The sequence below is a fragment of the Mustela erminea genome, chromosome 3, assembly GCF_009829155.1.
Source record: "Mustela erminea isolate mMusErm1 chromosome 3, mMusErm1.Pri, whole genome shotgun sequence".
In the NCBI taxonomy this organism is placed as follows: domain Eukaryota; kingdom Metazoa; phylum Chordata; class Mammalia; order Carnivora; family Mustelidae; genus Mustela; species Mustela erminea.
This window is the reverse complement of record NC_045616.1, coordinates 63,697,724-63,712,285: the sequence shown is the minus strand read 5'-3', so window position 1 is coordinate 63,712,285 and position 14,562 is coordinate 63,697,724. Positions and strand designations below refer to the sequence as shown.

The following is a 14,562-nucleotide window of genomic DNA, read 5'->3' as shown; positions in this document are numbered from 1 at the left end:
AGTACCCTTTGAAACCAAACAAACAAAAAAAAATGAATGTGACTCACTATTGGCAGAGGTAACTCAGCCTATGAGAGAGCTTATGAATGCGTGACTGAAGAGAACACAGTGTTTTGTGTATAATAAAACCAGAAATATAACCACTTGACAGAAGATAAAATTGTATCTAAACCTCACACTACACACAGGAATAGACTCCAAAGGAAGTAGAGATCTTGATGTAAAGAATAAACCCAAATAAGTACTAAAAGAAAATCCAGATAAATTCCTTTTCTACTGGGTTGTGAAAAAAGGCTTTTTACCTATAATTCAAAATCCAGATGCAAGGAAAGAAAGACTTCATTAAAAAGTTTTAAAATATCTTTTTGTATGGAAAATATCACCATAAGCCAAGTCAAAGGACACATGACCAACTGGAAGAAAGAATTTGCAGAACACATCACCAGTAATGGGTGAACACTGACAACAACACATCTCAAATCTAATAGCACAGAGTGGAGTGACACAGCTTTGAGCCATCCTGTAGACAAGCAAGCACATGGTAGCCTTCACCAACTACCTCTCATTCATTTTAGGATTTAATAGTTGAATCTTAAAGGCAGAAAGATTGAACATACTTAACTATTTTTAGGTAGACTCTCCCAATATTCAAGGATTTCACACCTAGTGTGCATAAGAATTTCTGTCCAAACTGTAAAAACAAAATATGCACACTGTTTTTTATGAAATATAAAGAGATTTTAAGAATTTTTGACTCTGATATTTTTCCTTCCCCACACTGTTAAAACACACACACACACACACCCCTGATATTTTACTGGAATTTCATTTTTACACTGATTTTAGAACCAACACCCCACCCCCGACCCCGCTCCGCCCCTGAGATCAATATGACTCCTCTGTCTGGCAAGATGAGATTTTAGATACCAGAAACATTGTAACTCCATCTGTGCATGAAAGTTCCATGAATTTCTATTTAACTGCCCATCTGCTCTCTTTTCCTTTTTTTGAAATACTTACTGCAAGAAATGTTTGTTGATTTTATATGACTAGACAAGTTCCTGCTTAACAGTGTTTCTAAGAGTTAGAGTTTCCCTGTTAGAATCATCAACAAGTATATATTGATCCCTTTCCCTCGGTAAGCTAGAGCACTTGCAAGCTTACAAATGTTGACTGTTACCAGTTACTGGGGCCAGGTCAACTCAGAGGCCAAGGATAACCAGAGTGAGAAAATCAGACACTTTTAGAACGTGATTGATGAATGGAATACTACTGCCTAGCCATGAGGAGGCAATCATAACAATTTCAGGGGGAACAGTTTCAGGCCATCTCTTAAAGTACCTCAGGGATGTACCCAATGGGAAAGTAAAAGAACAAGAAGACTGGTATGATAACTCATAATGCAGTCCTCATAGCAAATGAGTTACTTGTCACATCTCTTACCTATGTGCCACCTTCAGCTGCAAGTGTGGTCAAAAATTCCTGGCAGGTTGAAATCTTCTCTCTTCAAGTGCCCACCATCAGGTCTTTCAACTTTTTGCCTCAGGGTTTTTCCATAGCCTCAGTAGCTGAGTCCTTGCACACACAAACACACAGCTGAAAGTGTGCTCCAGAAGGCATTTCTCAACCAAAGAGGGACTGGGGTTGGTGAATAAATGTTCCCACCTCACCTAGCCATCCTTCAGAGGTTCATTCTACAAGGCTCCTCAGAGGGTCCCCAGCAGGATTGAGCCCCACTTGCCCACAATGGTAACTAGCTGGATATTGGTCCTTCTTTCTTCCCTTCTACACTTTGCATTCTTATTCTGACTTTCCAGGGTCATCCCGCAAAGAAGCCATTGCACCCCAGATTTTGACTCAGTCTTTACCTTTGGGGAATCCAAACCAAGACAGTCCTACTCCCTTCTTATGGTAAAGGAGGAAAAAGATTTTAAAAATATGTAAATAAGGGACGCCTGGGTGGCTCAGTTGGTTAAGCAGCTGCCTTCGGCTCAGGTCATGATCCCAGCGTCCTGGGATCGAGTCCCACATCGGGCTCCTTGCTCAGCAAGGAGCCTGCTTCTCCCTCTGCCTCTGCCTGCCATTCTGTCTGCCTGTGCTTGCTCTCCCCCACTCTCTCTCTCTGATAAATAAATAAAATCTTTAAAAAAATATATGTAAATAAAAAATTTTTTTAAAAATTAAAAAAATTTTAAAAAAAAGGAGGAAAAAGATCCACTAAAGAGGCAGGTTGAAGTTTTAGACTCTGCTGGGCCTGCTGGAGAAGAGTGGACCAGATGGTAGTGGCTTATTCGGGAGGAAAAGAGTGGAGAGGAACACTTCACTGTACCTGAGGCCTGTCAGAATCGGGATGCCTTCCTTCTTTGTACCACACTGTACTTCTCTATTTTTCTTTTCATTGCCTTGAGAAGGCCACCTAAAGACAGAGACCAGTCAAACAACTTTACTCTCACTTTATTCCCTATTAAATATAATGTCACACAATGGTCAGGTATTGCCATCCGTGTTTTGAGTTCTTTACCGAAACTAGAATCATTTGGTAGTCCAAACAGTCTTAGATTCCAGAAGAAAGATGTTTCTCTTGGTGAAAAGTAGGGCAGAGACATGGCCTAGAGCCAAGCACCTAGAATTTCTAGAACAACTCTGTCAATAAAGGGTCAGGGAAGGAGAGGTGTTGTCCTGCCTGCTTTCATTACCTTTCTGAGGGCAAAATTATTAGCTCATGGTGACATCAATAATAATTTTTAAAAAGATTTTATTTTTTTATTTGACAGAGAGAGAGAGAGACAAAGAGAGAGAACACAAGCAGGGGAAGTGGGAGAGGGAGAAGCAGGCTACCCACTGAGCAGGGAGCCTGATGTGGGACTCAATTCCAGAACCCTGGGATCATGAGCTGAGCAGAAGGCAGACGCTTAACTACAGAGCCACCCAGGTGCTCCTCAGTTATAATTTTCTTAACTTTTCTGGGTGAATATGGGTCAGATTTCTTCCTACATTATTTATAGTGACATATATTTCAGAAGAACAAGAAAGAGGTAGATCTACAAGAGCACTGAGCAGAATATTTGCACATGTTTTATGTTTTCCTTTGGGGAAGATGAGAAGCCTATCTTCCTGAAAGAAGCAGAGAGACCTTGGCAGTACCTTTCCTGAGAACAGTGGATAATTTGCTAATCCTACTCACTTTCTATGGGAAGGGAAAAATTAGCTTCAGACATGGTCGGACCCAACCAGGGAGAGTTTACTAAGAACATCACATAACATGCTGTCATTGATGTAGCACAAATTACCCAAAGCCTAGAAAGTGCAAAATGGAAGGATAAAAGTCAGATTTTAGGGATGAGCCAAGACTGATTTATCAGTGTTTACTGGACCTCCGAAGGAATGGCCTTTGGAAGTACCATTAACTGTAGCTTTAGTTTATTCCAGCTGAGACATACATGGGAAGAGCTGGAAACCTCCTCAGAGAGGTAAGATTCACAGGCAGAAGAAACTTCAGAGTGGGAACCTATTGTTGTGCAGAGTTAAAATCACATGGAGAACATGCTAGGTATTTAAAATGCACAGGAAAAAGCAGGGAGTCTGTGTAATGAGAAAATCAAGACAATAAAACTGTTTAGAAAGTTGCTGTTGTTAATTCAGTCATTCAGTGTTATAGGTGCTGAAGACAGAGCAATGGATAAGATGCCCAATATTTTTTCTAAAAAGAGAGCCTGTTTTGCTAGTTTGTCAGATTACTTCTTTACACTGGACCATTTGTATCAGTGCACATTTTTGGGGATTTAGCTAAAAGTCAAGTCTAGGTGTTAATGAGAGTTCCATTGACATTTTAAGCTCATGTTTTTTTTTTTTTTTTAAAGATTTTATTTATTTATTTGACAGAGAGAGATCACAAGTAGGCAGAGAGGCAGGCAGAGAGAAAGAGGAGGAAGCAGGCTCCCTGCCGAGCAGAGAGCCCGATATGGGACTCGATCCCAGGACCCTGAGGTCATGACCTGAGCTGAAGGCAGTGGCTTAACCCACTGAGCCACCCAGGTGCTCTAAGCTCATGTTTATAAAATAACATGTCTTTGATCTTAGGTTTATGTCCTTTCCTGTGCCCCCATACTCTTGATAGCAAAGTTGTTTCCTGTTTCTGAGTTAGCTAGTTAGCAACTGTATTCAGTCCTCAATGTGTGCTCACCCTGTATAGGGACAACAAGAAGACAGAGAAGTGGGAGCCTTTCTTCAGGTTTGAGCTGGGCACATTGTTGCTAAAAATAAAGATGATATTCCCAGCTCCCTTGTTGCTAGACATGGCCATGTACTCCTGGTCATTGAGATAAAAACTCTGAAAAGGGAGTGCACTCCACTAGAAAGGGCCCCTTTTTCCCTTCTTGCTTTTATTCTGCTCCTTCCAGAGAGTTGAAATGAAGGTATAAAGGCCAGAGCTCCATCTGCCATCTTGAACCTCAAGGTGACCATGAGGATGGAAGACATGCTAGGGATGGTGGAGCAGATAGATAGAAGGGTCCTTGGAAGCATCGGCTGCCCTGCTATTCTTAACACTACTTGTCTCCAGTTTCCTTTACCCAAGAAAGAAAGAAAAATGCTTATTTGGTTTAAGCCACTTTTAGTTTAGGTTCTCTGCTACTTGTAACCAAATTTATTGTAACTTGTGGCAGATACAGTTAGGATCCCATACACTGCTTGGACTACTTTTACCTATGAGTGACAGTAATTTTGCATTAAAATATTACTTACTGTGTGCAGCCCTGGGCAATTGCTCTTCAGCTTCTCTTTCAGTGGGGTTGCTCAGAAAAGCTGAGGAGGGCCTCCTTGGGTCATTATCCTTTGTTTTGTTTCACACTTGCCTGGTGTGATCTTATCTACCTCCTTCCAAGCTCTTCCTTTCTCCCCTCCATTGTCAATAAATTCTTTTCTGCTGTGTCTCAACTGGCAGCCATTCAAAGCCAGAAGGGGAAGATGGCATTGGGAAGATGAAGGTAAACAGAGGGAAGATATGTGGACACAATAAGAGAGCTGGCTACAGCCTGTGTTATAAATAGTGCACTCCCTTCTTAACAACAGAGACTACGACCATGTTTGTTACCGAGGGAGAAAAAATAGTGCTCATATTTGGTCGAAATTCACTCTTCCCTTTTTCCTTTCCCCTCCTTTCTTGGTCTTTCATCGACTCCTTTGTGAACCAGTCACCTCAGCTAAGATCCCTAAGAATCTCAGAGATAGAGAATGCTCACTCCTGATTATAGATAGACTGCTTCTACATTGCGTGAGCATTCTTTTTTCCTAAGGCGAGTAACTTCCTTTAAAAGAAAAACTAATTATTCCAAAGCACATACCTACTTCCAACTGGTTCTACAAAGCTGGGGAGGCCTAAAGAGGGGGATGGGGAACTATGAGGAAGAAAACAAACAAAAACACAGACAGTAAAAGTAGTTTCAGTGGGCAGAAGACAACTTGAATCACATGCACCCTTTCCTGTGGAGACCTTAGCTCCTAACTTTATAAGAGAGGCTCTAGCTGCTGATGGCAGTTCTAGGAAGTTTTAGGAACAAACAAGAAGCAGTTTCCCTACTAAACTAAAGCAGCAGCAGAAGAGGAGTAGCTGAGAATTTTAGCCCCTATGGGATGTCACCTTGGGAGACAGTAGAAACTTGGGATTTTCTCCCAAAGTGTTCATGACTTTCCCCACCTTTTAAATCTCTCATATTCCACAGTACTTTAAGATTTCTGCTTAATTAAACTTTGTGCTCCTTCCATCTTACCACCACTCGTATTCTCACAATCTTGGTCCTATTAGCTTGATAGCCTTTCACCTCCTTCCCTTGTTCAGAATATATGACATCCAAACTCCCTACCTTATCCCTTTTCTCAGTGGACCCTCTGCAGATCTCACTCAGAGCACTGACTATGTTATCTGGAAGGGTTCTGTTTGTATCTGCTTTCTTTTCTTTTCTTCTCCTTGCCTTTCTTTTCTTTTTCCTTTCATTTTTTTCTCTTTCCTTCTCTTAAGATTTATCCATTCATTTGAGAGAGAGAGAGAGAGAGAAAGAGAGAGAGAAAACCGCAGGGGGAGGGAGAAAGGCAGAGGCAGAGGGGGAGAGAGAGAATCCTAAGCAGACTTCCTGTGGAGCACAGATCCCAATGAGCCTGACCCCATAACCCCAAGAGTCAGATGCTCAACTGACTGAGCCAGCCAGGTGCCCCAGGTGCTTTCTCGGATGCCTTTTGCCTAGCATAGAGTAGGCCCTCAGTGACTATTTCCTGACCTTGGGCAGAGAGGCAATCAATCAAAGTATCTGCCAAAGTCTAAATGGCCAATTATCACTTACAACGTACTAGTTAAAAAATTATCCCTTAAAAATAAAGAAAGAAAGTTCTGTAAGACAGAGAGAAAACTGCTTAAGGTTGGAAGATACAAATTTGGAACACAGCTTGGAACTGTGAATGAGAAATAAATAAATACATATACACACATACATATATAGATACAGCTCTTTGCTGATATTATGAAAGGTCTTTTGCAATGGAGTGTCAAAAGCTTAAACAAGCACATGTGTCATACAGTGCAATACATGTTACGTTAATGCAAAAGAGAGTCCATTGGAGGTGTTTAGAGCATGTACTTGGGAATCAGATTTCAAAGTTCATTTCCCAGCTTTACTACTTCCAGGCTGTGTGAACTTAGGTCAGTTAGTCTTTCTGTTTCTGTAGCTTCATCATTTGTAAAATACAGATTCTCCATGCCCTCCTCATATAAGTGTTATGAGAATTAATATAAATAATATTAATAATAATAAAAATAAAGCACTTAAGAGAGTGGCTGAGACACAGTCACTTAAGTATTTATTATTATTCTTATTTTTTTTGTTGTTATAATTCTCTGTCTTAAAGCGTGACAGCATGAGCATGACCATAAAAAAAGGGAAAAATGAAGTTTTACATATATAAATGCTTAATGTAATGTGGATTAGCTTGGCAATATGGGCTATGCATTACTTTAAAGGAGGCTCTTAAAATTGTACTTTTATAAACTCCTTGTTCTGCAAGTAAACCCACAACAAGACACATAGATTCCCTTGGCCCCACTCCCCTCGTTCCCCTTCTATCTTGTGTCCATGCCAAATTTTGTGATTTATCATTAAGTACAAATACTAGTTAAGTGCAATAAAGATTCTTTGAAATACATTTTGGGACCCAGATAGTTATTTTAAGTACCTAAAACCAGAATTAAAACTTTCTTTATTGCTTGCTTTTGAACTCATATACTCACAGGAATTCTCAATTAAGCAGAATTTGGGAATGAAAATTTCCAAATCTTGGACTAGAGTTTTTTGTGGAAACACCTTCATAATCTTTATTTGGATTTATATTAGTATGCGTTTGTGTAAATGATAACTTCAAATTCTGTAATAATCCGGGGACATTAAAAGTGAGACAAAATTTCTGGGCTGTCAGTACTTACAGATTTTTCTTCCTTCGTTCCTTCATTCCTTCCTTCTCTCCTTCTCTCCTTCTCCCCCTCCTCCTCCTATTGCTTCTTCTCTTTCTTCCTCTTCCACTTCTTCCACTTTTTCTCATTCTTCTCTCCTTCTCCTTCCTCTTCCTTTTGGTAAGATTCAGAATATTACAGTCATTGATTGGTTAGTTCACCACAATCTTCTTTACTAAAAACTGTTTCCTTCCACTATAATTAATTAAACAAATATTTAATGACCCTTTATTCTGTGAAGGGATGTAAAGTTCATAAAGGCAGTTTCTACCATGTTTGTCAATGCCAACCATGGTGCATTGCATATAAGGGGCGACCCAAAAGTATTAGATAAAAAGAGGTGAATAAAGGACCTATGCTAAAGCAGTGAAATACAGAAGAATCAGCATAAGCTTTAGATGTGGGCTCAAATATCAGTTTTCCTAATTATTATCAAGTGATCTATAGCAAGTTGCTTAACTTTTTTAGGTAGGTGGAGATAGCATCTGTTTTATGAGGATTATGGAAATTTAGCAAGATGGTAGTTTACTACTAAAACTCCTACTGAGTGTATAGTACGTTTCACGGACTATATTTCAAAATATAGGACTTTAAAAATTCAGTGATTAAATTCCTGTTCTTTTAAAAAATTTTATTATTTTTTTTGAGAGGGAGAGAGAGAGAACAGGCAGGGGGAGTGGCAGGAGGAGAGGGAGAAACAGGCTCCCAGCTGAGCAGGGGCTCTATCCCAGGACCTCAAGATCATGACCTGCACCAAAGGTAGATGCCTAACCGAATGAATTGCCCAGGCATCTCTATAATCCCTGTTCTTAAGAAATTTCCACATAATAATAAAAGACAAGTCACAGAATATTATGGAAATATGAGTGTTCAGAGGAGGGAGGAATGACATGTATTTGAAGGAATCAAGAAAGGAGGTGGCATATGAGAAGGTCCTGAAAGGGTAGTTAGAATTTAAACAATTAAAATGCGTAGGCATATCCAGATTAAACAAGGACAACATTAGCAGAGAGGTAAAAAGTTACTGTGACTGAAGAAAAGACCTGTTAGTCTTGGCTGAAATGTAGGGTTGATATAGGTAAGTAATGAGAGATACACAAGAAATGTGGGGTGGGGACATATTGGTGGTGTCAGGTTCTTTAATCCAGTAGACAAGGAGCAATTCCAGGGGGCAGGTCTCTGGAACAATCAGATGCTAAGGTGGAAGTGCCTACGAGGGGAGATACCTGATACAAGAGGCTACTGCACTATTTCATCTAAGAGATAAATAAAGGCCTGCAGCGAGGGGAGGGCAGAGAGAATGAAGACACAGGATAGGCGCATTTCAGAGTCGAGGGAAGGACAGAGAGAAGGCAGAAGACACAGGAGAGGCACATTTCAGAATCGACTGTTGTGAGACTAGTGCTCCACGCAGAAGCACTGTGCTGAGGGGCGCCAGTGACTGGACCTATCTATACGCATGGGTAAGTCTCAGGAAGGTGTCGTTTTAGATTTTGAATATGGGTCAGCTTTGAGATTTGGGTTACACCTCGCTGCCACCTTCACTTTTTTCAGCTTCACCTCCTCTCCATCTCTCTCTCTCTCCGTTAAGTAACTGGGCTTTCTACCCCCAACCTGACCCTGCGTTTATCGTCACCTTACAATCCTGCTTCCCACTGGTGCTTCCCATAGTACTCTCGCAGCCAGGATGGTCACAGGTCAGGTCCTGGCCTGTAGGACACTCCACCCGCCCGATCCCCTATCGCCTTCGCCCGAGCAGCTTCCATGCTGGCGCCCCCATGGCCCTTGGACCAATAGGCAGGCCCTAGTTCTGGGACTCGCCTGGCTATTGGTTGGCCGAGCCATGGTGAGAGATGGTGCGGTGCCCGTTCTCCGCAGCAGGGAGAGCTGTGGGAGGTTGTTAAGGCGACCGTTCGTGACGTAGCCCCGTGAGGCCGAGCCGCACCCAGCTGATTGGCTAGACGATCGGACGATCCTCTCTCATTGGTCGTAGGTTCAGCCGGCACCGAGTGTGCGTAGGTCGAAGGTTCCTTCCGCTTCGCGTCTCCGTTGACTGGAGACAGGCGGAGCGCTGGCGCCCGGGTTCGGTGGCCTCTAGTGAGATCCGGAGGTGAGGCGGTCGGTGGCAGCGAAGGAGACCGGGGGCAGAGGGAGCGGGGCAGTGGTGGGTGGGAGCGGGATTAGGGCCGGGTGGATGGTGGTTCTCGAGCTCCTCCTGGCCCTGGGAAGGGGCAGCCTGCCCCTCTTGCGGACCTGGCGGGAGCTGCAGTGGCGGCTTTGCGGGTGTGGCAGCCCGGTCCCGCGGAGACTCTAAGGAGAGACGTCCTGAGGCGCGGCCAGCCGAGTGGCGGCCTGCACCAATGCTGGGGGAGCCCGGCGGCCAGCCCGGGCCCGAGGGGCGGGCGGCAGGCCGGCTTCTTCTTGGCTGCGGTGGTCATCGTAGGTGGGCCGGCGAGGGTAGCTGCGGTCACCCTCCAAGTCCCAAGTAGTCCGTGTAGGCTGGCAGTCGCGATCATCGGGCGGAAAGGGTGCCAGATAGCATGACCTCAGAAGCCCCTCGACTCGAGAAATGCTGGGGGTGCGTGTGTGTGATGGGCTGGGCCCGCAGCTCGCGGAGAGTCGGTGAGAAGGTCTATCAAGTGCAGCGTTCACGCCCAGGCGCTGCTGTTCGTCAGCATCTTTCTTTAAAGTGATGGGGAAGATTTCCATAAATGCTGCTGACTAACACAGAGCCGTGAAGAAGAACCGTGGATCTGCAGAGAAGTGTCGGGTTATTTCCAGGAGAGACGAGTTGAGAGGATACTTTTAAGTCCTTGGGCAAGTCCCAAGGACTTAAAGTATTCTTCTACTACCACGGCCCTCCATTTTTTCTCTTTTTTTTTCTAAGGGGCTTTAGTCTCTTTAGTGCTGATTTAATTGAGTTCAAACCTTGTAGATTTTCCGGACCTATTTGGTTTGGGTTAGGAAAGACGTACCTTGGGGGTTCAAATACAGAACAGTCGGTTTCTGCCGTAGGAGAAGGCGGATGTACTCCATCTTAAATGATCGTCTGAAAATATTTCATAGCTTGGTTGAGGGCATGCCGCCTTAGGGTTGGTCCTGAAAAGTCATAGGAAGCATTTGTTTCTGGGCTGTACTAAATAATCATGCATGATTTCAGTATCTTAATGCAGAGAATGGTTTTTTTGCCCATGAATATATTTTACTGCCCATGCAATGAAAGACATTTTCTGATTTAGAGGTAATGTAGCAAAGGCCTGGTGTGTACAATGGGATCGACTGGTTTTTGAGGACCTGCTTTGTTGTGTCTTTCCAGGATTTGCTTGTGATAAACTTGGTAGTAAGGACAAATGGCATTTAGTAACATGAAGGTTAAAAAAGTTTACTAAGATTAATCATCAACATATGAGGCTCATGTGTGGCACAAGTCTTCAGGACGAAGTGTATAATGTTCTTGATTGTGCTCATTTTATTCTTACATGGTCTACTTTCTAAACCATGGATGGATAACTACATGTTTATCAGTATGTATTTAGGTTGACCCATATGAAATTGCAGGTATTTGAAATTTGACTTTTTTTTTAACCTACAAAAGTAGCAGTTTCATATGGTTCCGCTTAATACCTGTCTTTGTCAAAGAACTTTGGAGCTCTAGCTTAGTAAGTTACTAAAGAGAGATGTGACTTACAAGCGTGTAATAGAATGGGGGGAGGGGAATCCAGGTTTCCTGATTTCCAGTGCAAGATTTTTTTTCCCCCTAGGATACTAGGTTGAGCAACAGAATGCCAGATCCTGTTGGAACTAAGGATGATTCAATATAAGATGTGGTTCTTGTCTTCAAAGAGTCAAAATATACACAGCAATTAATTTGAGAGCTGTGTAAAGTAGTGTATAATCATATGCTAGGACGTACAGTGCAGGAGGAGTGCAGGGTGGGAGGAAATAGTGTTGGATGCAAAAGCATCCTTTTCTGCAGATGGCTATGGTAGGTAGTTTCTGTAACATCTTGGATAGGAGTTTGAGGAGTCCATTGAGTTTAAATCATCTTTTCTTTTGAAGAAAATGTTTGTGGCATATTTCATTGTGCATAAGCAAGGCATACACTGCCTATTTAGCTTGATTTTTTTTTTTTTTTAAAGTAAAGTGTTTTTAGTGCAGCCTGGCCTAAATAGTGTCCATTGAATTTGCATGAGCTGTCCTGTAGCCTGCTAATGCCACTTGTAATTGCTGATGAGGGTGGAAGACTGGATTCTCTGGCATTTAAGTACTTTGCATAATCACGGGGAAATGGGCAGGGTGCTCATGAGAAATGAGATAGTGTACAGTTATGGTTACTTTTGACACACCTTGAACGTTTTTTTACCGAGTTTGTATTTCCAAATAGGTGGGCTTCTCTGTGTTTGGGGTTGGTTCACAGAATCATGTGTAATTTTTTCCTGAATGTTGCAAAGATGAGTTTATATCTAGGAAAGAAATTTCCCAGAATTGACAATGCTACCATGAAATCTTTTAAAGGGACCACATAATGTGTCTAATAGGTAATTATGGGTTAATGATGCTAAATCAATTTGTGATCAAATTGGGGTGCCTTCTTGCTGGCAGCTCAGATTACAATTGAACTAACTTTTTAATAATGAAGAATACATCAACTCAATAGGGAATAACCTAAGTTGAGAGGTTTTGTTTGTTTGTTTGTTTTTGGTGGGGAGAATCATTTTGACCTAGTGTTGACATGTATTTTTAGTTGATTCACTTTCTGGAACATTGAGGCTAGTTGATCCTTTAGACCAGTTTGTAGAGTTTTGTTTTTGTTTTTGAATATAAGAAGGATGTTATGTGATAGAAAACTGTCCTGAAAATCTAGGCTCTTATGAGGCTTTTGGTTATAATGAAGTAGGATTCAAATCTAAGATATGATTAATAATCTCCAAAGCTTTAAGTCCCAAGTCCTTGCTCATCTAAATAGAAACTATTTTTGTTATTGTCCATTTTTGAAAACAGTGTATAGACTGTAGCCTCTCATCCCTACCCCATTCCCCTTTAATATATTTCTTGAATGCTCTACATTCAGCCTTAACCAAGGGTGGGCAGCGTGGTGTGCTAGCAGGTGAGCAGTTATATTCATATCTTTTGGGCTAAAAGTCATTTTTAGGCCATTTCAGGATGGGTCAGTAAAGTACATGCTCCTGTAGTTAATGAGATTTTTGATTAATCAGGTATTTGCTGAGTAGCTGCTGTGCGTGGGTACAAGGTTCTGGAGGATAAAATGAGGAACAAGACTCAGGGAGGAAGGTTGAAAAAGCATGAATAAACACAGGCAGATGCATGCCACATTTGTAGAACTTAGTGATTTTTAAAATTGAGACCCACAGTAAGTAATACATGTTATGTTGGAACTCTACACACACACACACACACACACACACACACACACACAGTTTCATGAAACATCAAGTTTTAAGAAATAATATCTACCTATACTATATTCTTACCTACAGCAATTTTTTTCTTTTCTTTTCTTTTCTTTCTTTCTTTTTTTTTAAAAGATTTTATTTATTTATTTAACAGACAGAGATCACAATTAGGCAGAGAGGCAGGCAGAGAGAGAGGAAGGGAAGCAGGCTCTCTGCTCAGCAGAGGCTTTAACCCACTGAGCCACCCAGGCGCCCTACAGTGATTTTTTCTATTTTATTTTATTAAACCCTGTTTGTTCTTACTCACAAAATTGATTTCATGATTGAATTGATCCAATGAAAGATTGTCACCTGCAGTGGGAGAGCCAGCTGTCCAGTTGGGTCCTGGTGTAACTGAAATAGGGAGAACATCTTGTGACATGATGGGGGATGATGTTCTGGAATTGCTTTGGTTCCTAAAAGCTACTCTTATTTTCTTTCCCTTAACCTTTTAGATAGAGTAATTAACTTTCTTTTTCTTCATTTGTTGCTTTTTAATTTTCTGTCTTCAATAAATGAGTCATTTTCTTAGTATTACCACAAACAAGAGATTCATTTGAATTCTTGCTAGTGTGTCAGTCAGTAGTCTTACTTTTTCTTTTTTTTTTTTTAACCTATATATTAATTGTTTCAGGAGTATAGGTCTGTGAATCATCAGTCGTACACAATTCACAGCACTCATCAAAGCACATACCCTCCTCAATGTCCATCACCTAGCCACCCCATCCCTCTCCTCCCCATCACCTCCAGCAACCCTCCTATTGTTTCTTGAGATTAAGAGTCTCTTATGGTTTGTCTCCCTCTCAGGTTTCATCTTGTTTCATTTTTCCCTTCCTTCCCCTATGATCCTCTGTCTTGTTTCTCAAATTCTTTATATCAGTGAGATCATATGATAATTGTCTTTCTCTGATTGACTTATTTCAGTAGCCTTACTTTTTAAATCTTAATTTGAAATAGATTTTTTTGGGCAGTTAAATATGCTTTATTGTGAGCATTAATTTTAGTTTAAGAAGGCTTACAAGTTCCTATTCTAGAGACCAGTGACTGTATCAGATTTTTTAAAAAATGAGAATATAAAAATTATTGTAATTTAGCCAACAGACATGGGGAGGTTTAGTCATGGTAGTTGTTAGATCAAAATTACCTGTATGTTCTCCAGGGGCGCCTGGGTAGCTCATTTTGTTAAGCATCTGACGCTTGATTTCACCTCAGGTAGTGAACCTCAGGGTCATGAGATTGAGCCCTGTGTCAGACTCCATCCTGAGTGGGGAATCTGCTTCGGATTCTCTTTAAAGATTAAATTTAAAAATTACCTGTACGTTCTGTTGGGAATTTTTTTTTTTAAGATTTTATTTATTTATTTGACAGAGATCACAAGTAGGCAGAGAGGCAGGCAGAGAGAGAGGAAGGGAAGCAGGCTCCCCGCTGAGCCCGATAGGGGCTCTATCCCAGCACCCTGGGATCATGACCTGAGCCTAAGGCAGAGGCTTTAACTCACTGAGCCACCCAGGCACCACTGTTGGGAATTTTTAAATGTCATAGACATCTACTTTGGCCAGCCATCCTCTTCTTCCAGTACTGTTGTGGCATTTTATTAGCTGTAAAATTTGGGAA

At 41.6% G+C, this 14,562-nt stretch overlaps 1 protein-coding gene and 1 long non-coding RNA gene across 2 annotated transcripts in view; one reads left to right on the top strand and one right to left on the bottom strand.

Moving 5' to 3' along the window:
• Positions 1 to 605: 605 nt before the first annotated feature.
• Positions 606 to 2,386, bottom strand: LOC116586238. The gene is made up of 3 exons (XR_004283947.1): positions 2,330 to 2,386; positions 1,444 to 1,575; positions 606 to 691 (listed from the first exon to the last, which is right to left on the bottom strand). It is a non-coding gene; the product is annotated as an uncharacterized LOC116586238 (long non-coding RNA).
• Positions 2,387 to 9,520: 7,134 nt separating this feature from the next.
• Positions 9,521 to 14,562, top strand: part of HMGCR (3-hydroxy-3-methylglutaryl-CoA reductase) — a 28,782-nt gene continuing 23,740 nt past the window's right edge. Inside the window, 1 exon segment of the mRNA XM_032335937.1 lies at positions 9,521 to 9,605. The gene's annotated coding sequence lies outside the window, so the exon portion shown is untranslated.